The sequence below is a fragment of the Neofelis nebulosa genome, chromosome 4 (assembly GCF_028018385.1).
Source record: "Neofelis nebulosa isolate mNeoNeb1 chromosome 4, mNeoNeb1.pri, whole genome shotgun sequence".
Taxonomy (NCBI): Eukaryota; Metazoa; Chordata; class Mammalia; order Carnivora; family Felidae; genus Neofelis; species Neofelis nebulosa.
The window spans coordinates 138,329,807-138,354,670 of NC_080785.1; the positions used below are offsets into that span (position 1 = coordinate 138,329,807).

Here is a 24,864-nt window from a genome sequence, read left to right on the forward strand (position 1 = left end):
AGAGAGTCTCTATCCTCCAGAAGCATCCATCATAGTGTGGGTGATAGGAACATACTTATAGTACAAGACAGCAAGTAGAAAAGTACCCCCCCCAAAAGTGGGAGGGATTCAGACTTGGACCACAGAATATTCTTGGGGTGCTGTGAGCTATAGCAATGAGCTATAAGGCTCAAGAAAAAGAGTGGTGTAGCCTTCAAAGGCATTTACTGTGTAGCTTCTCTCCTTTCAGGGCCTTGCAGTAACAAACGGTTGGGTGTGTGGTTTATTGGTAAGTAATAATGTTTCACACTGAGCCTCCATTTGACAAGACTATGACTGGTACTACACTTAATGCAGCTGCTTTTATTTTCTTAGATCGTTAATGTATGTATTTTCCTTTATGGAAGGGGGAAAGATTGTCAGAGTTTTAAAGGTAGTTCATCCTATTGAGGAAATGTTTGATACATTTGTACATCACAGGAGTTCACTTTAAATCACAGTTTTAAATGACAGCTTTGATTTGCAGAATCTCCTTTTAAGAGTTAAATTCTCAACATATCTTTCAACTTCCCTTAAGTTCTATTACTAGCCAAAGTATTGTGTGATCATGGTTTCGTTTCTTTTCTTTTCTTTTCTTTCTTTCTTTCTTTCTTTCTTTCTTTCTTTCTTTCTTTCTTTCTTTCTTTCTTTCTTTCTTTCTTTCTTTCTTTCTTTCTTTCTTTCTTTCTTTCTTTCTTTCTTTCTTTCTTTCTTTCTTTCTTTCTTTCTTTCTTTCTTTCTTTCTTTCTTTCTTTCTTTCTTTCTTTCTTTCTTTCTTTCTAGCATATAAAAGTATAATGAACTTGCATGTACCCATAATGCAGCCTTAATAGTTATCAACACATGGCCAGTCTGGTCATGGTTTCTTTTCTTAAGAGTCCATTGGGATAAAAGATTTGCCACATTTTGCAACAGGGAGTCATGTGGGGGGGGGAGGGTGTCCTTTTAAAAGGGGTGATACATTATCAAATGGAGGGACACAGTTTTCCAGCTGGATTTGTCTCATTGGCTTTACCTCTCACTCCCTTGATGTGAATGGTGATTGATCTGTGGTCTAAGTCACCACCTGCCTGATAGCCATAGAGGTCGACCTTTTGCTGTTCATGTAGCAGACTTTAATTATTAGCCTGCAACTTACATTCACATGCTGTTGCACATTAATTAACTCTCCCTGGTCCTTTCTGATTGGGAAGCTATTGGGGAAGAGAGGCAATTTCCCTTTGGAGTTGACTGGAAGGTCCCCCCCCCCCAATTATTTGCCATTTGCCCATTATTAAATGCTTTCCTTGAAATGAATAAGGAAGACTGGAGAGGAGTTATGTGAAGCAGGTTTCTGCCAAGACAGATCATTAGCAAGAAGTTAGTGGGAATGACTCATGAAAATTAACTGATGTTAAGTGAATTATTTCTAATGTGCATCATGTGCATTTTAATTTTTATCTGGTGAGAGGGTGGGCTGCCTTTTTAAAAAAAGAAGTACTAAGTGCTCAGCTTTCTATGGCAAAAATGTTCAGAGAGTAAAGTTGGAGTTACATAAGTTTTATAGAGGATGGGCTTTCAAGTTTTATGGTTGGGGTGTGCAGACCGGGGGAGTTTTGTCTGTTTTCCTGACCCATCTAAAGAAGGAACAGCTGATTTCTCAGTCGGTGACAAGCTGGTGAGAGCCAGTCCAGACCCGAAGTCACTTTGATCTCAAAATTATTTTCTGTAGCCACTTGTGTTTCAGGCACATTAGAAAATGAAATTCCATGCTGTAATGCCTAATTAAATTAATTTTCTTCATTAAGAATCAATTTGAGTTGTCAGCTCAGTGGTATCCCACACCCGAAGGCCTGTCTCCTGTGAAAGTCTGTGTCTCATCACATTGCTAAAGACACTTTAGGAGGAAAACAGTTAATTCTAGCCTATGTCATGGTGGTGGCCTGAGTCACTTTAATTACGACCTACAATACTTCGGTCCCTTTGAAATGGTGTTGTGATAAGTGAGGGAAAAAAACTTTGTGCCTTGCTCCTAAGTGCTGCAGAATTTTGCACAGCTAAACAATGGAATCGAAAGAATCCACCTACAATTCAGGAGGTGATATATGGTGCAAGACAAAAGGATTGCAAAATAAAATGTCTTTATCCCTTGAGAATAATAGTCATTTTTGAGTGTCACTCTTTTAAAATCAGAATGCTTAAAGGTAACCGGTAGCCTATAAATACATGGCAAGGTAATATAAATAGGACGGTGTTGGTTCAAAAAGAACTTTGTTTGTGTCTTCCTTGCACATTAAAATGCTTGCAGAGTAATAGCAGCAATTATTAAACTGTATCTTAGGAGCTTTCTGTTCAAATGAGGAAAGAAATATTATATAGATCACTAAAATGTATCATCTGATCAGGGAACCTGGCCTTCTGGAGAATTCTCTACTGGAAACTGACTGATCAAGACTCCTGGATTCTAGGCGTGACCCTGCCGGCTACACCTAGCTGGCGTTGTGGCTTTGGACATGTCACATGACCTGCTTTGGTTTCAGGATTTTCATCTGCAAAATGAGATGTTGAAATATGTGATCCTATATATATGAGTTTTGAAAAACTTCACATTGACCCGTGAAGACCTCCCTGTGAATAAGTATTAGTAAACCTTGGAATGAACCCTGTGCATAGATCCTGTCCCCTCCTTCTGTGGGATTCGTCCTTGTTTTCATGGGCAGGATAGTCCAGGGAAACTTGAGAACTTTGGGAAGCACTTTATACCAGGGACCTTATTGAAACAAAGGCAGGGGTGTCACCTGGGCAAGTAAGACCGGGCTTACCCACAATTTGTCTGTGAACCAGATCCGACTTTGTCTCTCGTGTTTGAGCGTCTAATTTAGTGGTCCTCAATGTGTGATCCCCAGATTCACAGCATTAGCCTTGCCATCACATGGGGACTTGTTAGAAATGCGAATTCTTGGGGCGCCTGGGTGGCTCAGTCGGTTAAACGTCCGACTTCAGCTCAGGTCATGATCTCGCGGTCTGTGAGTTCGAGCCCCACATCAGGCTCTGGGCTGATGGCTCAGAGCCTGGAACCTGCTTCCGATTCTGTGTCTCCCTCTCTCTCTGCCCCTCCCCCGTTCATGCTCTGTCTCTCTCTGTCTCAAAAATAAATAAACGTTAAAAAAAAAAAAAAAGAAATGCGAATTCTTAGGCTCCACCCATCCCAGACCCACTGACAAGTGGAAACTCTGGGGTTGGGGCCCCATAGTCTCTCTTTAACAAGCCCTCCATAAACAAGCTCTCCATTTAACAAGCCCAACATTTCTGTTGCACATTAAAACTTCAAAACCACAAAATAACTGAACCCAGACCATAGGCCTTATCACATCAAGACACTAGAAGATCAAGAAAAGAGAAAAGAGAATTTTAGAACATTATTCTGATGTTCAAAGGTGGAGGCGGGGCTGGGAGTTGGGTTAGGGTTGTCTGAGATGATCCAGAGCTCTGGGGTTTTTTTTTTTTTTCATTTATTTTGTTAAATGTATTTATTTATTTTGAGAGAGAGTGAGCACCCTCAAGCTGGGGAGGGGCAGAGAGAGAGAGGGAGAGAGAGAATCCCAAGCAGGCTCCAAGCTGCCAGCGCAGAGCCCAATGCGGGGCCCCATCTGACGAACCACGATGTCATGACATGAGCGACAGTCAAGAATTGGCTTAACTGACTGAGCCACTCAGGTGCCCCAGAGCTCTGTTTTTTTTTTTTTAATTTTAATTTTTTATTTTTTAATGTTTTTTATTCTTGAAACAGAGACAGAGCATGAACAGGGGAGGGTCAGAGAGAGAGGGAGACACAGAATCCGAAACAGGCTCCAGGCTCCGAGCTTGTCAGCACAGAGCCTGACTCGGGGCTGGAACTCACAGACCGCGAGATCATGACCTGAGCCGAAGTCGGCCACTTAACCGACTGAGCCACCCAGTCGCCCCAGAGCTCTGTTTTTAATAGCGTCACCAAGATCCCTGGGATAAAATTTTTAAATGACAACTACAGCAGTGAGGTTTTCTAAGGAAAAGGAGGGTACACAGGAGGGATTTTGTTTTTAATCATATTTAGGAGAGACCAGCCTGACAGGAAAAGTCTGAGTGAATAGTCTTTAAAAAGAAAGTCATGTTTGCGGAAGCACCTGAGCTACTGGCCAAATGGCGAGCACACGGTGATTCACATACGCGGTCCTTTCACCCCCGCTTTCTACCATATGAAACGTCTGAGACCAAATTTGGATTTCAAGCCACAGAACCTTCAGCTAGAGAATGCTTAGCTGCCAGTTACATTGGCTTGGAAACCTTCTCAGAAGTCATCCATTGGTCCATAAGGAGACTCTCCCCCGTGCCTCCCTCCCTAGATTTTGGTGATTGGCTTGGCTGAGGGACTAGTTTTAGCACTGAGTCAAAATGGCAGAATTGCTCAATGCATCCTCCTGACGTCTGCTTGAACACATCTCAGCTCTTCAAAGTTCTCATTTTTCTTTAAGATCTTCTGTTGGTATGAGCTTGGAGTCTGATTCCAAACAGGAGCCGCACTCGACATGTACAGCATGGATTTTTGAGAATCCTGATTGCTCTAAAAGTAGAAGGATGGTGGTAGGAGATGAGGGCCACTAGCTTTTATATATCCTTCATGACAAAGAATTTGAATCCATTTTTCCCGTTTCTTCCAGGTTGAGAAACCCAGTATAAACCCCCAGCAGGTCTCCGTCCTTCCTCCTCTACCCATCCCACCCTTTTTGTGGTGGAACTGTTAGCAATACGGGAATTTTTGGCAGGACATTTTAAGGGAATATGCCCCTTAGCTGTTATTACTAATAAGTTACCCCATTGACACCAGGTGGCTAAATAACCTGATTCTACATCCTTTAGGCAGGGTATCAGGTGGACATCTTTGAGTGCAGAAACAACTTCTACACATTAATCAACATCTGATGGCCCACTTTTGAGGCAGGGAGGGTACACTGTTGTATGCCATGACACTTCGGTTGAGAACCATTGGTCTAGTGACAGCCTCCGTGTGATCATGTGTGTGTATTATGTATGCAAGTATATCCTTCTGTTTTGAGCTATGATGTGCTTAAGTCAAGGGCTGTGCCTTATTCTTCATGTCTCCTCATGACCAAATGAAGCGTAAATCATGCTAAGATGTGGCGTGTTAAAGGAATATAGGAATTTACCAGTACTCGTTCTCTCTCTCTCTCGCACATGCACGCACACGCACACGCACGCCAGCCATGTGCTTTTTTCCGTCTAGGCTTATCACTACTTTTCCTTTACTTTTCATCAGCTAGTGGCTGACATCAGAAGGTCCAGCACGTGCTCACAAAATCCAGGGTAATTGAATGTCAACTCCAGCCAAAGAGCGCTCCTTTCTAAATATGACTTGATAATTATCCCGGACATTTTCAAGCGAGAGACTAATTACCGCATTAGTTACTACACGACTCCCTCCACCAGCTAGCACATCTCACAACTTCCCTTAAAATGACAAGGCACAAACGAGTTACAAATTGGAGGATATCGAGGTGGTGTTTTCCCACTTGAACTGAGATCCCAGGGTTTCTGGCTGTGGTTACCAAGCGGTGGCCAAACGTTTTCACTGAGCACACTCAAACAACGTGGGGTATTCCACAACCGGGTTGATTTCAGCAGACTATCAAGGCCAAGATACTGTCCCTTCACAAATGCTGGAAGGGTCTCTGTGAGCCACGGCTGTGATTTCATGCAAGTTCTGCATGCTTCTTTTTCTCCTGTGTTCTCTTGCCTTTGATTCACTGCTCCATCAAATGGATGGTAGGTCCTTGCCTAAAAGACTCAGCTTGTCCCGTTTGATAATGTGACTACCACAGATTGGAACGCTAGCAATTATGAGCTGAACGAACATGGGTGGTTCAGAAATCACACCCTAGGAGGCTTCAGGACCCAATTTTATGGGGCATAAGTGATCATGGGATTGGAGGACTGGCCAAAAATGTGTATTCTTGCGGAAGTAGAACAAATCCTAATTAGAAATAATACCTCTTGTTTCTGAGCCTCAGTTTATTTATCTATGAGATGATGTGATTAGATACCTTCTAACATCTGTTTTTCTTAATCATGATAACAGTGGCTGACATTATTGCATTGTTACTATGTCAGGCGCTCTGCTAAAGCTTTCATATGCATTTTCTCCTCTAATCCTCAAAATACTATACTCTCTGTCCCATTTTAAATCAAAAAGCTCAAAGAGATGAAATAATTCATCCACAGAACTAGTAAGGGGCAGGCCTGAGGATTCTGACTCAGGTGTGTTTGATGCTAAAATTTGTGCCCTTCACCTCCACATTATATGATCCCCAAAGAGGCCCTTAACAACCTTCTGCAAGGCAGGCACTACTTCTAGGCCAGTGGTTCCCAGCAGGGGCATTTTTGTCCCTGAGGGGACGTTTGGCTGTGTCTTTAGGACACAGTCCTGACAAGTGTCTTCAGCATTTCTAGTTCTCACACCTAAGAACAGCAGTGCTACCTGCCTCCCTGGTGGATAGAAGCCAGAGAGACTAACAAACACTACCGTGTGTGGCCCAGACCCCCACAATAAAGAATTACCTGGCGCAGATTGTCCTTACCGTCAAGGTGAAGAAACCCTCGTCTAGGCCCAGCATAGAAACACCCTCTTCACCGCTGTCCACGGAAGTTAAACAACAAGTGCCCATACTCCAGGGACGACAGCCCTATTTTTAGAGTCGTGTACACATGCACATCACAGTCAAACCCTCTTAGTCCATCACCGCATTCATAAGCCACCGACCTCGGCACAAGACAGACCCATGTTCAAATTTCTGTCTCGTGTCTTTGTGTTTGTCCTCAGGGCCATCACTTTTGCTCTTAAGCCTCATGTTTCTCATCTCTCAAATGGAGATGATCATCGTCCATCGTGGGATGACGGGGTCAGGGCAAGAGCTCAGTATCCGTACCGGTTTCTCTCGTCCTTGTCTCTCCTGCCTTTTATAAACCTCTCAGTGTGCCTACGCTCTTATGGATGGCCAGGTATGTTCTTGGCTCCACCATTCATGCTGGCAGGAGCCACCGACTGCCATTTGTAGACTGGTGCTCGGTGACATAAACACACAGGAGATGGAGCAGTTAAAATGCACTCAGAGAGAAGCAGCTGGGAAGTATTGGTGGCCCAGGCCAGTGCAGGAGTCTGGGTGGGAAAAGCAAAAGAATCCAGGAATCTTGGCCCTTGGCCAAGGCGTTGGCTGAAATGGACTCCCAGGGTTGGCTAGTTTTATTGTAGAATAAATTGTTGCTCCGTAATGTAAATGGAAAATTAACTGTGTAACTAATCAAAGAATCTTTGTGACTCTTTGTGAAACATACCACCCAGATAAGTTAGAGATTTATGTATTTTCTGGAGTAGACCCCGTAGGAGAAGCGTCTGCGGGAAGAAAGATGGAGGTGGTTAGGTGGAGGAATTTCCTTCATGGAAAGGACCCCCCCCCCCCCCAAAAAAAAGGCATAGTTCACAATGTTGTGTTTGCTTCACGTAACTCCAAATGCAGGATTCCTTAGCTAGACTGCTAAGAAGGTCATGTTAAATATTCCCTTTATTTTCTTTTAAAAAAAAATCGTTATCATTATGTGCACATTATTTATTTCTTTGGGTCAGTGTGAAATGAGAAGAGGAGGAAAGAAAACTGGATGAGGGTGGCGGCTCCCAGTAAGACCTCTGATCCGTTAAGTTGCTTACGGCAAAGAGAAATAGGGATCAGAAGTCACACCTGGCATCCTGAGCTTTCCAAAGAACCCTCCGGCTGATCCGAGCAAGGTAATACATAGGCAGGGATTTCTTCCCAGACTCTTGGGCACAGAGGTGGATCAGGACAGGACCAGTGGAATAGCACCCGCTTTGATTTCAGAAATTGTTTAGATACCTGATGTAGGAGGGAAAAAACCAAAACCAAACCCTTTCCTCTGCTTGGCTGATCCTAAAGGCATAATGTGCATGGCCGTCCAGGAGTATAAGGCTGGCTTGTTCTCACAGCGACCCCGGGAGGGATGGCTTCCCGCATTTGGACACAAGAGAAAGCTGTGCCTCTGAGAGAGTCAGACTGTGTTCAGGTTGCAGCCTCATGGACAGCTCGAGCGCTGGGGCCCTCATCCTTGGATTCTAAACCAGGCTTCATACTGCTGTGGTATTAAAGCCCATTAGAGATCACTGAGATAGCTCCATAGTATAAAAGTACTGAAAGCCGGTGAGCACAAAAACATACATGCACATGTACACAAATACCCACATATACACACATTTATGAACACCTGCACGTTGAGGTCTGTGTAAGTGGATAAGTGAGACAGTGAGCAGGACAATAATGGGAACGGACTCTGCCCTGTTATCTGGGAGAGAACAGGTAGGAACTATGACCAAAGTGTCCCCAGCTAAAGGAAGGCTGCCCCATTCAGCTCGTCTGGCTAATCAGTGTGCCTTGGGACCTTGAGCTCAGAATGGCCAGATCTTCTGAGGGTTTTTTTCCTTTTCTTTTTTTGTGAAGAGAAGCTGTTGTACGGATGGGGGTTTGGCAAACCACACCCTGCAGCCCAGTTTCGACCGGCACCTGTTTAAAGTTTTATAGGAATAAGCCCCCGCCCCCCTGCTTGCTCACAGGTGGTCTGTGACAGCTTTCCTGCTCAGGTAGCAGCACTGAGGAGTTGTGACAGAGACTGTATGGCCTTCAGAGCCTAACATCTGTACTGCTGGGCTCTTCACAGTGTCCCTGCCCGCGACGTAGGTCCAACAAAACACAAGTGGGCCGAATTCGGCCTCCATCAGAATTCACCAGAGACACTTCATTGGTCATCCAGTTTCACACTTTCTTCCTCTTGTTGGCCTCAACAGCCGGTGCTGGGGATTAGTTAGACCATCGTTTTTCACAGTTCAATCTGTGTGCAGTTCCTCTGGACCACCAGGCTCCACTCTTGATTCAGTGGGTCTGGGTAGGTCCCAAGAACCTACACATTCAGCAAGCTCCCTGGTGAAGCCGATGCTGCCTGCCTAAGATGCTACCTTGGGAAGCAGGGACTTAGAAACACCATGCTTTTGGGAGGGTCCCAAAGCTCCAGCCCTATCGAGTGGGTGACTAAGTTGGCCAGTGCAGAGCAATGAATTCCATAGAACCCCTAGGTCAGATTCACTGAGGCCTTGCACAGCCCACACAGGAACCTTGAGGAGTTTTGTGAATCTTTCTAGCCCTCCAGAACTGTTACATTTCCTCAATTTGAAGAGCATCTTTTGGGATCCGTCCTGGACCAACTCCACAGCCTGCAAAGGGCTTCTAGCTGTGTGCAAAGTATTCAGTATTTCCGATGTCAGCGTTGCCGTCCAGAGGGGCGATAGCCGGCTCACCCTGCATTCATGACAAGCACAGGGATCTTGCCTGTTAGTTCTGGAGTAAGATCTCTCACACCAAGATCAACCCGAACCTCGGGTGGAATGGGAAGAATGGACTCAGCAAGCTAAGTGAGAAAATTTCAGAAGAGCGAGGAATAGAAGAAGGAAATAGATTCCGAAACTGGAGGAATAGCTGTTTTGATTTCTCCAAGCCTCCGTTTCCTTATCTAGAACTCCTTTTCCTTATACTGTTGGTATAACCTTGAAGGTTGTCCTGAGGATTCTGTCAGAGGTTGTGTATGTAGTAAATGTCACCTGTAAATTTGGCTCGTAAATGTCTCCAGCTCTGTCCCTAGGGCTATGCACTCCTGATAGCAGCTTAGAGATCCCCAAAGACTGGGTGTTTGGAAGGTCTGTGCTAGCACCTGGTGGCTCTGATTTGGCTGTGCCCAAGGATCTCTCCATGACACATTCCTTTTTCTGTTTGTGTGTTTTCTGAGCAGCTGACTCCAGCCACAGGCTGACTCTAAGCTTCTTCTATTCTTGATGTTTCTGGTTGCCAGTAATGTGGCTCACTCTCATCCCAGCTAGCCGAACCCCCTCTGTGTATCTTATTGTTGGCCGGGCTCCTAACAGCCTTTCCTTGCACAGCCTCTCCAGCTGTGCTGAGCTGAACAGTGAAGACCGCCGGCGTCAGCCCCCAGCAGGGCTCTGTGTGTGCCATTTAAGGGACGAGGAATGTGGCTCCTGGCGGGTGAGTCCGGCTGCTGCCTTGAAGAAGGGGTGCTAAATAATTCACCGCAGCAGCCTGCTCTGACATCCACCCGGGCCTGGCCCCTGGCGACCCTGAGGATGCCCCAGCAGGACTCCCGCTTGCTGCGCAGTGGCATCTAGAGGAGCAGGAAGAATAAACAAGTCAGCATGTAAATCGCCTGGTTGTCCGGATCTCAGTGGCCGGGAAGTGTCAGCCTGGGCAGACCGATGGTGTGTGTGCTGATGGTCCCTCAAACCGGAGGGCTCCAGACACCCTCGCTATGCAGAGGCTGACTGCTGGTATGTTTACAGTCAGATTCCATAAACATTTTTTTTTTGTTTTGTTTTGAGAACTTGCTGTGTGCCTGGCGGTTTTACCTGTATTATCTCCTATAATCCATAAAGTCCATGAGGCAGAGACTGTTAGAAGAGGCTCAGAGAAGGAAAGGGACTTGTCAGAGTTCATACAGTTAACGAGGGGGCAGAGTCAGGTTTTGCCCTTGAACACATCCTGCCTGACAGACCCCCTGTTATCCAGAGGTCCCTGGCTACCTGAGAACTTTTCTCTCTCCTCCAGATCCTGGCTCTCTCGGCGGGTTGGACTCCCCCACGTTAGGTCGAACGCTACCAGCTTCTCTATAGGGAAGCTCGTGACGGTGCACAACTGAACGTCTCCCATTGCTCCTTTTGGCTGGACTCTCAGGTTCTGATTCCTGGTTTTGGTAGTCCGCACCTTGTCTTGTCCTGGCTCTCAGCTGAGCAAAATGGTAGCTGGGAGGCAGTGTTGAAAATGGTGGCCTCGTCCCAGGAACTTCCTGCCTGGGGCAAGTGAGGGTCTCGAGGCAGGATTCCCAGGTTCTGCTGCAGGGCCTCATTTAGTCTGAAGGTTGACAAGTGGCAACACAGGCTTGCAGGAGTAGAAAGGTGGACTGGAACAGGAACAAACATTAGCAGGGCTTTTTCTCAGCCCAGGAAGACTTGCTTCTGCAGTTCTGATAGGCCATTTTGCACAAGGCATCACATGATGCCATTGGATGGACCGATCATCCCCATGCCCTAAGTAGCAGGCCTGTGATGACTGTTTTACAGATAATAATAATAATAGCTTCTAAAGCTTACTGTGTGTTCCTGCTGCACAAAGTGCTTGGTGAAGATGATTTGAACTCCTACAACAAGAGGTGTTACGGTTATAACCATTGCTCACCTCTTTCAGAGAAGGGTTCTCAAGAACAGAGAGGTTAAGCAACTTGCCCAGTGTCACACAGATGGCAAGAGCCAGAGTCCAGAATCAAACACAGATTTCCTGATTCCAAGTTCAGGGCTAGTTTCATTGTAGCAGGGCTCTCTTTTAAACTAGATGTCCTTTATAGCTGTTTATAGATGCTAAGCAGATTTAAGATGAAAAGGAACACAGGCAGAATCCAGTACAGTGGGTTGAGCGATACGTATACCATATCTGCACTTGTCATTCTTTTTTTTCCTCCATCAGTCATCTGCCTGATGACATTCACAGGTGTGACAGTTTCCCAGGGCTGTGATCTGCTTCTGAGAAAATTGCAAAAAAAATCTGTTACATGGACATAAAGGACTGCAGTTACTCATAATTGTCACAACCGTAAATGGATCATCAGCCCTGGCAATTTATGATCGACCGTGACATACATAGAATAGGCTGTGGGTCATGGGCACTTCATTCAACCATATTTTCAGAGGGCCTACTGTGTGCTAGGCACTGTTCCAGGTTTTGAGGATAGAGTGCTCAAAGAAACTGCAAAAATCCTGCCTGCCATCCCCTAGAGCTTACTTTCTAGGTCGCCATAGGGAGACAGAGCATATAGCAACATAAACAAATAAAATACATAGTGATTTAAGAGTACTAAGTCCTGGGCATCAACTTCCAAAATGACGGTTTGAGGAACACAGCAGACACTTTAACCAGGGAAATAATCCTTTGATTGTGAAAACTATTTAAAAAAAAAAAACAACTATTTAAGGTTTCTGAAAATTGTCCTGAGGGTATGTAGCAAATGCGGAAATACCTATTCAAGAAAATCTACTAAGTCTTGGTAAGAAGAGTGAGTCTGTGGCTTGTGAGCTGTGACCCCCTCACCTCCTCCTGCCCCTTACCCCCATCAAAAATCATCGTGTGCATACTGTGCTCTGGCAGTATGCAGCCAAGAAGATGGGGCGCTCTCTATACCGACCTGTCAGTCCAGGGCTACGATTTCACCCTGGGAAGGGCACCTCAGAGACCCACAACACCCTACACCCTACCAAGAAGCCCTACCTTAGATCAAACAGTGGAGCATTGTGTGCCCCAGGGTGTTGTCAAAAATAATAGAACAGTCAAGTAACAATTAGTGGAGGCTAACAGCTGGGTGTGATGCCAATAGGGACCAGCCAGGCGCTCCGGGAGACTATAGTCATGCCCTCTGAGTAGCAACGTCAGAGGCTGCACACTGCGGGGGAGATAGACTTCACTCACCTTGTCTAGTCCGTCACTAAACAAATAAACGACAATAACAGCAGGCTCCAGAAAAGGGAGGAGAGAATCAGTATCCAGAATTGCTATATTATGTGAAATGTTCAGTTTTCAACAAAATACCGTGAGTCATACAAAGAAATAGAAAAGTCTGGCACATAGGGAAAAAGCAAGGAAAAGAAACAGCCTGTGAAGGTGTCTAAATGTCAGATTTAGCAGGCAAAGACTCTAAAGCAGCAATTTTAAATATGTCCAAAGGACTACAGGGAACGATGTCTAAAGAGTGAAAGGAAAACATGATGGCGTTGCCTCATCAAATAGAGAATATCAATAATGCAAAACTGTTTTAAAAAATAATATTGAAAAATGGAAATTTTCAGGCCGTGTTGGTGGCTCAGTCAAGCATCTGACGCTTGGTTTCAGCTTAGGTCATGATCTCACGGTTTGTGGGTTTGAACCCAACATCAGTCTCTGCACTGATGGTGTGGATCCTGCTTGGGATATTCTCTCTCTCTCTCTCTCTCTCTCTCTCTCTCTTTCTCTCTTTCTCTCTTTCTCTCTTTTTCTTTCTCTCTTTTGTCCCCTCCCCTGCTCACTTTCTCTGTTCCTCTCAAAATAAACTTTTATTTAAAAAAAATTTTTAGTGCTTATTTTTGAGAGTGAGAGAGACAGATCATGAATGGGGAAAGGCAGAGAGAGAGAGGGAGACTCAGAATCTAAAGCAGGCTTCAGGCTCTGAGCTGTCAGCACAGAGCCTGATGCGGGGCTTGAACTCATGAACCTGAGATCATAACTTCAGCCAAAGTCGGACACTAAACCGACTGAGGCCACCCAGGTGCCCCAATAAATAAATTTAAAAAAAATTAAAAATGGAAATTTTGGAGTTGAAAAGTATAATAATTGAAATGAAAATTTTACATGAGTGGCCCATTGGTAGATTTTAGCCTAGAGGAAGAAAGAAACTGAAAACTTTAAGGTAGATCAATAAAGATTATACAATCTGAAGAGTAGGGAGGAAAAAGAAAAATGAAAAGAGCTTTTTAAAGAATAACTTTTCCAGTTTTATTGGGAAACAATTGGCATACGTCATTGCATAAGGTTTAAGGTATGCAGTGTGATGGTTTGATTACCTGAATGGAATGTGTTAGAAATCTGGGATCAGCTAAAGAGAGAAAAAGGAGCAGAAAAAACAATACTTGAAGAAATAATAGTGGCAGACTTCCAAATCTGATGAAAATTATTAGTCTACACACCCAAAAAGCTAATGCAGTCCAAGTAGTTAAGTTTAAAATGATCTACGCTGAGATAACATCATAGTCAGAATATTGAAAGACTAAGAGAAAATCTTTTTTATTTATTTATTTTGAGAGAGAACACACGCATGTGCAAGTGGGGGAGGGGCAGAGAGAGAGAAAGAGAATACCAAGCAGACTCAGCACTGTCTGCACGGAGCCCCATGCGGCACTTGAACTCAGGACCCTGCCGTCATGACCTGAGCCAAAATCAAGAGTCCAACGTTTAACTGACTGAGCCACCCGGGTGCCCCCCGAAGAGAAAATCTTGAGAGCAGCAGGAGAAAACTTTTCAGAAACAAGTGAACCCTCACAGAATTAACAAGATTCTTAAGTCTTGGCAGAGATATGGGTGCTCCCTTTAAATGTTAAACAGAATTACCATATGTCCCAGCAACTCCATTCTTTGATACATCCCCAAGAAAAGTGGAACATGCATCCTCAAAAAAACTTGTACACAAATGCTCATGGCAGCCTTAATGGTAATAATCAAAAAGTGGAAACTGCCCACATTTCCATCAGTTGATGAGTTGGTGAATAAAACGTACTCTGTACAATGGCATATTGCTCATCAGTACAAGTGGATGAAACTCTGGTACAAGCTACTGCATGGATGAACCTTGAAAATACTACTCTAAGTGCAAGAAAAAAAGTTACTGAAGGCCACTTATTGTATGCTTCCATTTATGTGAAATGCCCAGAATAGGCAAATCTGTAGCCACAAAGAATGTTCCAGTGTCTGTTCGGGGCTGGAATAGTGGGACAAATGGGGAGGGAGTACTCCCGGCTGAGGCATGAAGGGCTGGTGAAAGTGTGTTACAGTTAGATTGTGATCGTGGTGGCATGAGTCTATGAATATACTAAAATCTATCGGATGTATACTTGAAATGGGTGAATGGTGTGATCTGTAAATTATATTTCAGTAAAACTTTTTTAAGGGGTGCCAAGTGCTAAGGGAAAAATAAAGCAGGGTAAAGGTTTGGTAGCATTAGGAAGGTGGGAGGAAGGATGTCATGGGATAGGATAGTAAGGCTTCACTGCAGTGGAACTTTTAAGATGTGAAAAGGTAGGAGAGGGAGCCATGCTGCTGTCTGCGGGAGGAACCTTTCAGACAGAGGGTAGAGCCATTGCAAAGACCTGGAAACAGGCATGTGCCTGGTGTGTCTGAGGACCCCTGTCCATGTGCCAGCAAGGCAGAGAGTAGCAAGAGTAGTATCAGAGAAGCCGTGGGGGATCCGTCCCAAGGCGCATACTCTGAGAAGAGCGGCATTGATGAAGTTTAAGCAGAAGTGTGACGCGCTCTGTTCATTTTCAGAGAATCACTATGGTGGCAGCTTTGCGAATAGACCACAAAGGGTCCAGGTGGAGGGAAGAGCTGATGGTGGCTTGCGTCTCCATCCAGGAGGGAGATAGCCTGGTTTGGAGAGGGGGCTGGATATTGGCGGTAAGTGGGAAAGTGTTCGGTTCTGCATTTGAAGGTAGAGCCCGCAGGACTAGTCGAGGGTCGAGAAATACTCCGTGAAACGGGTCAGAGAGTAAATATGTTAGGCTTTTGGGGCCACACAGTCCCTGTTGGAACTACTCCACACGGCTGTCGAAACCTGGATGTGGCCATAGACATGCATAAATAAATAAACATGCTTGTGTTCCAGTAAAACTGCGTTTACAAAAACACGAAGCAGAGCAGATTTGGCCAATGGGATGTGGGGTGCCAGCTCCTGGATTCGATGTCAGGGGGAAGAGGAGGAAACAGGTGAAGGATGACTTGAAGGTGTTTGTTCTCATCCATTGGAGAAATGGAGCTGCCATTAACCATGATAGTGAATCTGGCAGGCAGAACAGGTCTGTAGAGGGTATGAAGAACTGATCTCTTGTTAAATTTGAGAAGCCTTTAGACATCCACATGTGAATACAGGGGGATTTGTAAGCCCTGAGTTCGAGAGGAGGCTAGTCTCGAATGGAATTGAAGACCCTAGAGCAGATCAAGGAAGTGCATGTAGATAGAGGACAGCAAGAGTCCGAGGGCTGAGCCCAGGGATATGCCAGTGTTTCGGTGTCAGGAAGAAGAGGAGGAACCAGCCAAAGAGACTCCGGAAGTACAGCCACAAGGTAGAAGGGAGGCCAGGAGAATGTGACATCATGGAAGCTAAGCTAAGAAAGTGCTTCAGAGAGGGTAAATCTGTCCTTTTCTTCCCCACTCACAGAATCATGTGGGTATGCAAATGAGCAGAGAAATGTTCTTACAGAAGAAATCCTGAATTCCCTCTGATTTCCAGATAGAATTATCGTCAGACTTTTTATTCATTCAGCAAATATTTAGAAGCTGTCAGGTCACCAGGCACAGTGCTAGATGCTTGGAACAGAACAACATGCCAAAAAAAAGGGCACAATCCCTGCCCTCAGAGAGCGTGCAGTCTGGTTAGAGAGAGATGTTAATCAAGTAATCATGAACATTAACCAAGGATGGATCATAGTCGCTCGTGATGGATGCAGATCTCTCAAACAGGACAAGAGTTCTAAAGCAAAGGACTTACCTAAGAAAGCAATACTATGAGTTTTCTACAAAAGAATTGAACTAATCTGGAGGTCCAGGGAACCTTCTGTATTTTTCTTTGTTTTTAATAATAAGCGATTCCCAACACACCACATCCTGATTGGGACACACCTGTTTTTTTTTTAATGTTTGTTTACTTTTGGGGGGGGCAGGGGCAGAGAGAGAGGGGAGGACAGAGGATCTGAAGTGGGCTGCAGGCTCTGAGCTGTCCGTGCAGAGCCCATTGTGGGGCTTGAACTCATGAACCGTGAAATCATGACCTGAGCCGAGATCAAGAATTGGATATTTAACTGACCACGCCACCCGGGTGCTTCAAGTTTGCTATTTTCTGAGATAGAGAGTTTTTCAGCTTTTTTTCTGGGGTATCTTCCATTTTGCCAGCTCTCTCTCCCAAGAGAAGCCTGTAGAAGCTCTCGTGCTTACATTTAGGAAGTGCTGGGAAAACGAAGCATCCCTGTGTGGCTCTTGCTCGTTCTTCTGGTCCTTTACAAGAGAAAATTCAGGTTGCTACTCAGCTGTTTAATGAAAATGAGTACTTCCAAAAAGCTGCTGTAATAAGTACAGCTTTCTTTTTCTGAAACAAAAGCAATGTTTGCTACCACATCGTGTCAGTTTCACAATATTTTCACGGAAATGTGCAGTGCAAAGCATGTTTAAATCATTGATGCAGCTTTTAATCTTTCTGGGAGGAGGGAGCAAGATCTTTAGCAGTCTTTCATTTTGATTTGTCCATGCTCGCCTGTCCACATTTCTCCTTTTAATTAATGTAATTAAAAAAGGATAAGAGGCTGTGGTAGAATTTGGTGCATTAGGTTAGCGGGATCAAGAATAATTAAAATGTCTGAGATGAGGCAGATTCCTAACGTGGCGTAAAAGAGGAAAGGAAGGCCTTTCTTTTGGTTTTAGGGTGTGCCAGATTATTTTTCATGAGATTCAGAAATGCGTCCATGGTCTGAGAAACATTTATGATTGGGAATCTTAAATGGACAATAAATAAGGGGTGCTGGGGTGGGTCGTTCCTTAAGTTTGTCACAAGCGATTGTATAGTTTATGTTGGCACCTCTCATTCTTGCCCCCTTGTCTGAAAACCAAGTGGGGAGTAACATTAATACTAACTGTATGCTAGATACTCTTCAGAGTCCTTTATATACTTTAACTCATCTCATTTACCCAAACCCTTGGTAGATGGATGTCTCCATTTTACAGATGGAACACCTGAGGCTTAGAAAAGATGAGTGGCTGTTATTACTGCGTCATGCAGCGAGGAGGTTATAGAGGCACATTGGAATTTAGGTCTTTCTGTTGCAAGAGGCAGATTTTTTATTGTTAGTCCTAATTGGAAAAGTGGTTAGGAACTATCGAGGAGAATCTCTTTGGGGCATTTCTTTCTTAGGCAGGCAGCTCCACCTTTGTGGGTGCCTTGTTGATCTTTACCTGCCCTTGGTGGGCACTGCATGTATCTTTACCTGCATTATAGACGCCTCCCAAGTTTATTATCTGTGTGGTTATGTGGGCTGGCTGCTATTGCTTGAGAGTTCATACAAATCCTGAATGTGGTTTTTGTTGTTTCTTTTTGGAGCAAAACTGATGCATCTTTGATCTCTAGTATTCATTTAGAACTATCATCTTTTTTTTTGGTATTAAATATCCCTTCATTTTAAGACATTATGGCTTTAGTATAGCGTGCTAATGGATTTACATGACGAAAATAAAAATGGACAGCTGTGGTCCATGGTAACAGGGTTCCCCGTGATCTCTTCTTGCCTCTTCTTCCCGGGGCCTGTACTTCGCAGCCCCTCTGCAGTCGGTTGAGGTCATGTGACAAGTTCATCAATAGAAGTGGCATCATTTGCCTCCAGACTAAAGCACCTACATGCACCCCCGGCTCTCTCTTCTCCTGTTGCTGTAACCTGGATATTAAAGGTGTTGAAGGGGCGCCTGGGTGGCTCGGTCGGTTGGGCGTCCGACTTCGGCTCCGGTCATGATCTCACGGTCTGTGAGTTCGAGCCCCGTGTCGGGCTCTGTGCTGACCGCTCGGAGCCTGGAGCCTGTTTCAGATTCTGTGTCTCCCTCTCTCTCTGCCCCTCCCCTGTTCATGTTCTGTCTCTCTCTGTCTCAAAAAAATAAATAAACGTTAAAAAAAATAAAATAAAAATAAAGGTGTTGAAGCCACAGAAACACAAGGAGGAAGCAGACTAGATCCCTGAGTCACTGCTTCGAATGGAGGTACCTGGAGCTTGCCTGCACCTCCAGCTGACTTTGCATGAATGAGGACTCAATCTTTAATGTGACACCACTGAGATTACAACTGTGTGTTTACTGCATCCCAGTCCAGCCCCTGCTAATAAAAGACTTGTCAGCCTCCCCTCCCCCTCTCTAGAAAATTTACTAGATTTTGAAATTTGGGGATTTTTTGCAATTATATAAAAACTATACATATGTATATATATTTATCCCTCCCCATATATATATAAGGTTTTCAAGAATGTGCTTTATATAATATAAAGTGTGTGTGTAGGATATATTAGATATTATCCACGTAATTTTAAAATGAATTACGTATAGTTTATATTTTATAATTACGTGGATAATATCTAATATATTCTACACACATACTTTTTTTTTAATAAAATAAACTAAACTGAACACATGACCTTTGTTAGATGCGTGGTTTGAAACACGGGTGATCTCCCTTACAGTAATGAGGATTTCATAGTAACAGGGCCAGGAGGTGCTTAATCTAAACCAGAGAGGACTGGTGCTCTTTCTTTTTTGAAAGTGCTTCTGAGACCAAGAAGCTTCCATTGCTCTGGGTGACCCATGCCAGTTCTTACCATGTCAGTGGTCAAAAGTCTTCCTTGAGTCCAGATGAAATTTGTTTTTAGTTCATTTAAAGTTCCCGTTCTAGGGGGCGCCTGGGTGGCTCAGTCTGTTAAGCCTCTGACTTCGGCTCAGGTCATGGTCTCATGGTTCCTGGGTTCCAGCCTCGCATCAGGCTCTGTGCTGACAGCTCGGAGCCTGGAGCCTGCTTCGAATTCTGTGTCTCCCTCTCTGTCTGCCCCTGCCCCGCTTGTGTTCAGTCTCTCTCTCTCCTTTCTCTCAAAAATGCACATTAAAAAAACTTTTTTTAAGTCCCCATTCCATCTTATTTTACCCCTCTAGCAGTGGAGACAGACGGTTGTCACCATGACTGTCATCCACAGAGCCTTTCATCTAGGGGGCCACAGTCCTCACTGCCTCACAGTCCTCATGTACCCTTCTCTTCTAGAAGCCGCCCAGCAGTGATTCGCTCACCCTTCCCTGCAGTCCTCTAGCAAGATGTTGACAGTTGCTGGCCAGAATGCAAAGCCCATCTGAATTTCCTTAATGTGGGGAGCGCCCTCTTGGTCAGCCCTCGCCAGCATACCTTTGGTGCTTTTCCCCTGTCTTGTGTCCTTGCAGACAAATCTTGAATTCTGCATTGATGCTAACACTGGTCTCTCATGTTTGTGTTCCACCTGCCTGCAATACCCTTTCCAGCAGCTCAAATTTGACCTTGGCAATTAGAGTAGACTTTTCCTTTATGGCTTCTGGATTTTGTGTCATGCTGTGTAAGGCCTCCCCCCCCCCCCCCGCCACCTGCCCCCAATATAAAAATGTTTTCCTGTTCCAAAAGAAAAAAAAAGATTTTTTTGACCTTCAACCTAACTCAAATCCTACTTTCCCTGACTTCTGATCATGTCAGCCGCAATTAATCTAGTCTTCTGTGCCTCTCTCCTTATATGCAGTATGCAGTTTCAGCCACTTTATGTAAATAGCTTAGTTTCTATCCAAACAGAAAGTTCTGAAGGTCAGCACTTGTGTCCTTGTCTCCACAAGAGTGTCCTAAATTTCGCAGATCCCAGTAGATACTATACTGAATGTCTCATATGTATTGCCTGTTTTCCCTGCCACCCCCTACCAAGAGGTTTGCTGTTGTGAATGTGAAATTTCACTCTGTTTTTGTAAAAACCACTGTGAGTTTTGTCCCAGTTTGCCAGGTCTCTGACATTTCCAAGAAGTTGTGGTCTCACTTTGTCTAGTACCTAACAGTGTATTTTCTTTTATTTTTCATTTTTTTAGTTTATTTATTTTGGAAGAGAGGGGCAGAGCAAGAGCAAGGACAAGCCCAGGGAGGGTCAGAGAGAGAGAGAGAGAGAGAGAGAGAGAGAGAGAGAGAACCCCAAAGAGGCTCTGAGCTGTCACAACACAGAGCCTGATGTGGGGGCTCGAGCTCAGCAACTGTGAGATCATGACCTGAGCCAAAACCAAGAGGCTGATGCCTAACTGACTACGCGACCCAGGCACCCTACTAATAGTATATTTTCTAAAAATTCTGAGTAGCGGGGTGCCTGGGTGGCTCAGTCAGTTAAGCGGCCGACTTCGGCTCAGGTCATGATCTCGCGGTCTGTGAGTTCAAGCCCCGCGTCGGGCTCTGTGCTGACAGCTCGGAGCCTGGAGCCTGCTTCGGATTCTGTGTCTCCCTTTCTCTGCCCCTCCCCTGCTCATGCTCTGTCTCTCTCTGTCTTTAAAAAATAAATAAATGTTAAGAGAAAATTTAAAAAAATAAAAATAAAAATTCTGAGTAGAATGGTGTCCAGGATGAATATCATGGTCATGAAGAATTACTGATCTGTAGGCTTTATCATTTCAGCAATCTGTACAGGATGATGCATAGCTGTCCAGATTCCCCATCACTAAGCTGTGCTCACAGAGCACATGCTGTCACAAGGACTTCAGCATGCTTTTGCACCGTCCCCCTCCTGACTGCCTTTAGACCTTTGAGAACCCAGCACGTGCCCTCCCCTGACATGCATCACCCTTGCTCTAATTGCTTGCTTAATTGTCTTCCCCTCTCATTCCTAAGCTTTTTTTAAGGCAGGGTTCACGTCTGTCTTGGTCACCGTGATGTCCCTGAGGCCTCACACAGTGACTAATAGTAGGAGCTCATTTAATGAGTGAATGGGTACCTGAATGATGGATGAAGTGTCTTTGCTTGCCAGAAATATAGCTGTCTTGCCGTGTTGTGCAGCTTCAGAGGAGGAGGCCCCCAGTGCCTCTTGGTCATTTTTGCTGCTTTCTTCCCTAGTTTCATAGTGCTTGCAAATATTTGTGTTGTTTCACATGGGAAGAGCATGTCAGCAGCTCACCCACGTTGGGTGGAACTTTGAGTTCTACCCTAGGAGTAGGGAGGATGTTGCAGTCTCCATCAACCCGGTTGCTCCCATATTTTGAACCTTGCCTGGTCAGGTAACTAATTAATGCCGAAGTTAACAGCAAAAACATCATTACGTCCCCTACCAAGAGCTCACGTTTACGGAATGTTGGCTGTGTGCTAGGCTCAGTGCTAAATGCTTCCTACTGAGGATTATTTGATTCTCTAAACAGCTCTGCAAAGGTAGGCACTATTACTCTCCCTCCTCTGTACCTGAAAACGTATGGCCCCTCATCCTGCAGTCAGCTAATATCAGAGCCAGGGCCCGTCCCCAGGCCATAGCTTCCCTCCCCCATGTTATTTTGTGAACTCTTGTAAAGTTGGAAGTCACGTGCCAGCCTGCCTCTTCATTGCTTTCCTGCCAGTCACTTGTGAACTGCTTCTCAGCATTCTCATTTGATAGTAAGTACATCAAAGAGTAGTGGGCTCGCCTTCAGATGAAGAAATTGGGACACGGGCATAGAAAGTTGAAGTGACTTCTCCATGGCCACACCAGGGTAGGATGCCTCATTGCCATTGGTGGCCCCCAGTTGTTGTATTTGCTGATCCTGAAGTATCCTGAAGGATGCTGAGGTCTAGGGGAACCATCCGCTTCCCCACATGCCCTGAGCTCTGCACGATGGAGACCGAACGCAGAGTGTTGCTCATTGGTTTGTACTCTGTTTCTCTTAGTGAAAAGTTACACCAGTCCCGTGATTTTCACCATGAAAGGTCTTCTCTGAACCGGAGAGAGGCATTCTGAAAGAAGTTATTAAGCATTATTAATACAATTACATATAACAAAAGACATAATTTAAACTTCCCCACATCTGACAAAGAAATTCATTTGAAGCTTCAGGAACTCCAGCTGGAAGGGCAGAGCTCATCAGAGTGGGTTCTTCAGTCCGGGGAGTATGGGCAAGGAACCGTGCTGGCTGCTTTGTCCTCGGGGACGCTTCTGTGCATGATGGACTACACCTGTCTCCTAGCTTCCCCAGTCCCCCCTATCCCCCTCACGCACCACCTAAGGAACCCGCAGCACTCCCTTGATCTCAGGCACAGGGTCGGCATATTGGCTTGCACTTGGCTCTCCCCTGGCCCAGCATACTGCCTAGGCAGCATTGAAAGAACAATTGATTTTAAACAGTAAAAGATGACCATGGAAATACTCCAAGGATAGAAACAATGACCATCCTAGTGGAAAGAAGGCCTTGGTGATTTTTTTTTTTTTTTACTTCATCCAAAATGTCAGAAAGAACTGTTATTTAGTGAGTGTGATATCATGTCAATCCTCACTATGGTTGCATTCAATATTTTTACTTTATTGCCTCAGACTCTGAGCTAGGAGAGAGCAAATACTGTGTCTGTACTTAGTCCTCAGAACAGTGCATGGCACAGAGCAGGTGTTCAGAACATACTAAATGAAGGGTTGGTACACGTGAAGAAACTGAACACCCCCAAGAGTTAAGCTACTAGTCCAGGGTCCCATCACTTGCATAAATTAAAGCTGGGATTCAGACCCAGGACTTCCCAGCCCTGTTGAGTTCTTTCTTCATGATTCCTTGGATGGGCCCCTGTTGGTGCAGCAGATGGGGAGTTAGAGATCCAATTAGAGGGTCTCTAATTGGTCTGGTCGGAGATCTGGAAAATGTGAGTTCTAGCCTGTCCTTGCTGAAGTCCCATTGTGACTATGGAAAAAAACCCTTCTCTACTCAAAGCCTCAGTTTCAGAATCTGTAAAATGGAAGAATGGAAGCAGTGCTCTCTAAGGGTCTCAGGGTCCTCAAATGCCCCTGGGCTGATTTATGCTTTCTCGTCTCTTCTACTCAGGAGGAGCTAGGGTCAGGGGTTAAGGGAGGGAATGACTCATTCATCACCCAGGCACCTGAGGTAGGTAGTCTTGTGTTTTATTTCAGACGTGCACAAAAATTCAAGGAGGACCTAGTCTCCAGCCAGCAAACACCCGGAAATGAAAGTTAAAAAGAGAAAAGTAGAGGCATTTGAAGACTCGACACAGTTTTGGGGGAGGAAAAGACGAGCTAGGATTCCACTCCTGGGTTGGTGCATAATATAATCTGAAACAGGCGCTCAGGTTGATAACTGCCCAGATTTGATCCCCAGCACATAAGAGCACAGCCTTTAAAAAAGAAAAAAAAAAAAAAAAAAAAAAGGCGTGTATCTTTAAAGCCTCTCTTCTTACCGGTGTTATTTTTGTATTCCTTCAGAGGTTACAGAGCTAGGGCCTTTGCATCCCGAGAAGGCTTTCTTCCCTTCTCCCTGGCTCGGGGATTATTGATTTGGAAGGCGAGGCTAATTTACATGTAAATAAATCTCGGTGCTGGGCAGCGGGACGGGACGTCCAGATGCCGTGACTGACTTGCTGACGTCACGGCTTCATTAGCATGCGGAGGATGTGGGCACTGCAACAGCGACTTCTCAGGCACCACCAGCCTCTCCAGCGACAGTTATTATTATTAGTATTTTTTTTTTTTTTTTGGCCGAGCTGCACATTTCCTGGTTCAGTGTCTTGGGTTCTGCGACCAGCTGACTAGTCGCCCTGAGTCTGGCTCGGGATCAGTTGGTGACGCTGAAGCTGGGGTCTGTGACTTCCTGCAGATTGAGAAGCTGGGTTCTCTGGAAGGCAGTCGGATCCAGAGGAAGGGTAGAAGTCACACTTTTTTTCCCCCCATTGCCTGGTGGGTGCCCAGCAGGGTCTCCATCCAGCAGTGCTGTTTTCCATGAGCAGCTCTGGCTGGAGCCTGCTTCTGCTGTCGGGAAGGGTCTAGATTTTGAGGAGGGTTTCCAGAAGAAGATGCTTTGGCTGCCTGCGGTCCTGCTTGCGTTCTTAGAAGCCAGACCCGGGGAGAAAGTGAACTGTGGCAACTGACAAGCTCAGAGGGTCTGGTTGAAGCTTCTCCCAAGACTGAGCATTTTATCCTCCCTGGAGATAGGTAAGAAATTTGTTCTGATTCACGTATTAGACAACTGTGTATTTTCTAGGGAGGATGAGAAGGCTGGATGTAAATGCTTTGCATTAGGAGAGGTTATCACAGCTCCATTATCTTGGTCAAGTGACATTTTTAGTGGTCCTCTGGCACCTTTTACCTTTTCTATGCTGATTAGAAAGCTCAATTGCAAAGTGACATGTCACAGCTGTAGGGAGTCTTGAAGAAACGCTTCA

General features: G+C 45.0%; 1 protein-coding gene across 4 annotated transcripts in view; it reads left to right on the plus strand.

Annotated features, from left to right (window-relative positions):
- Positions 1–24,864, plus strand: part of PRICKLE2 (prickle planar cell polarity protein 2) — a 322,338-nt gene that overhangs the window by 183,747 nt on the left and 113,727 nt on the right. Inside the window, exon 1 of one of the 4 annotated variants that reach the window (XM_058726285.1) lies at positions 24,181–24,634. The exons of the other annotated variants lie outside the window; for them this stretch is intronic. The gene's annotated coding sequence lies outside the window, so the exon portion shown is untranslated. Of the gene's footprint in view, positions 1–24,180; positions 24,635–24,864 lie in introns of those variants that run through there. 4 annotated transcript variants of the gene reach the window in all.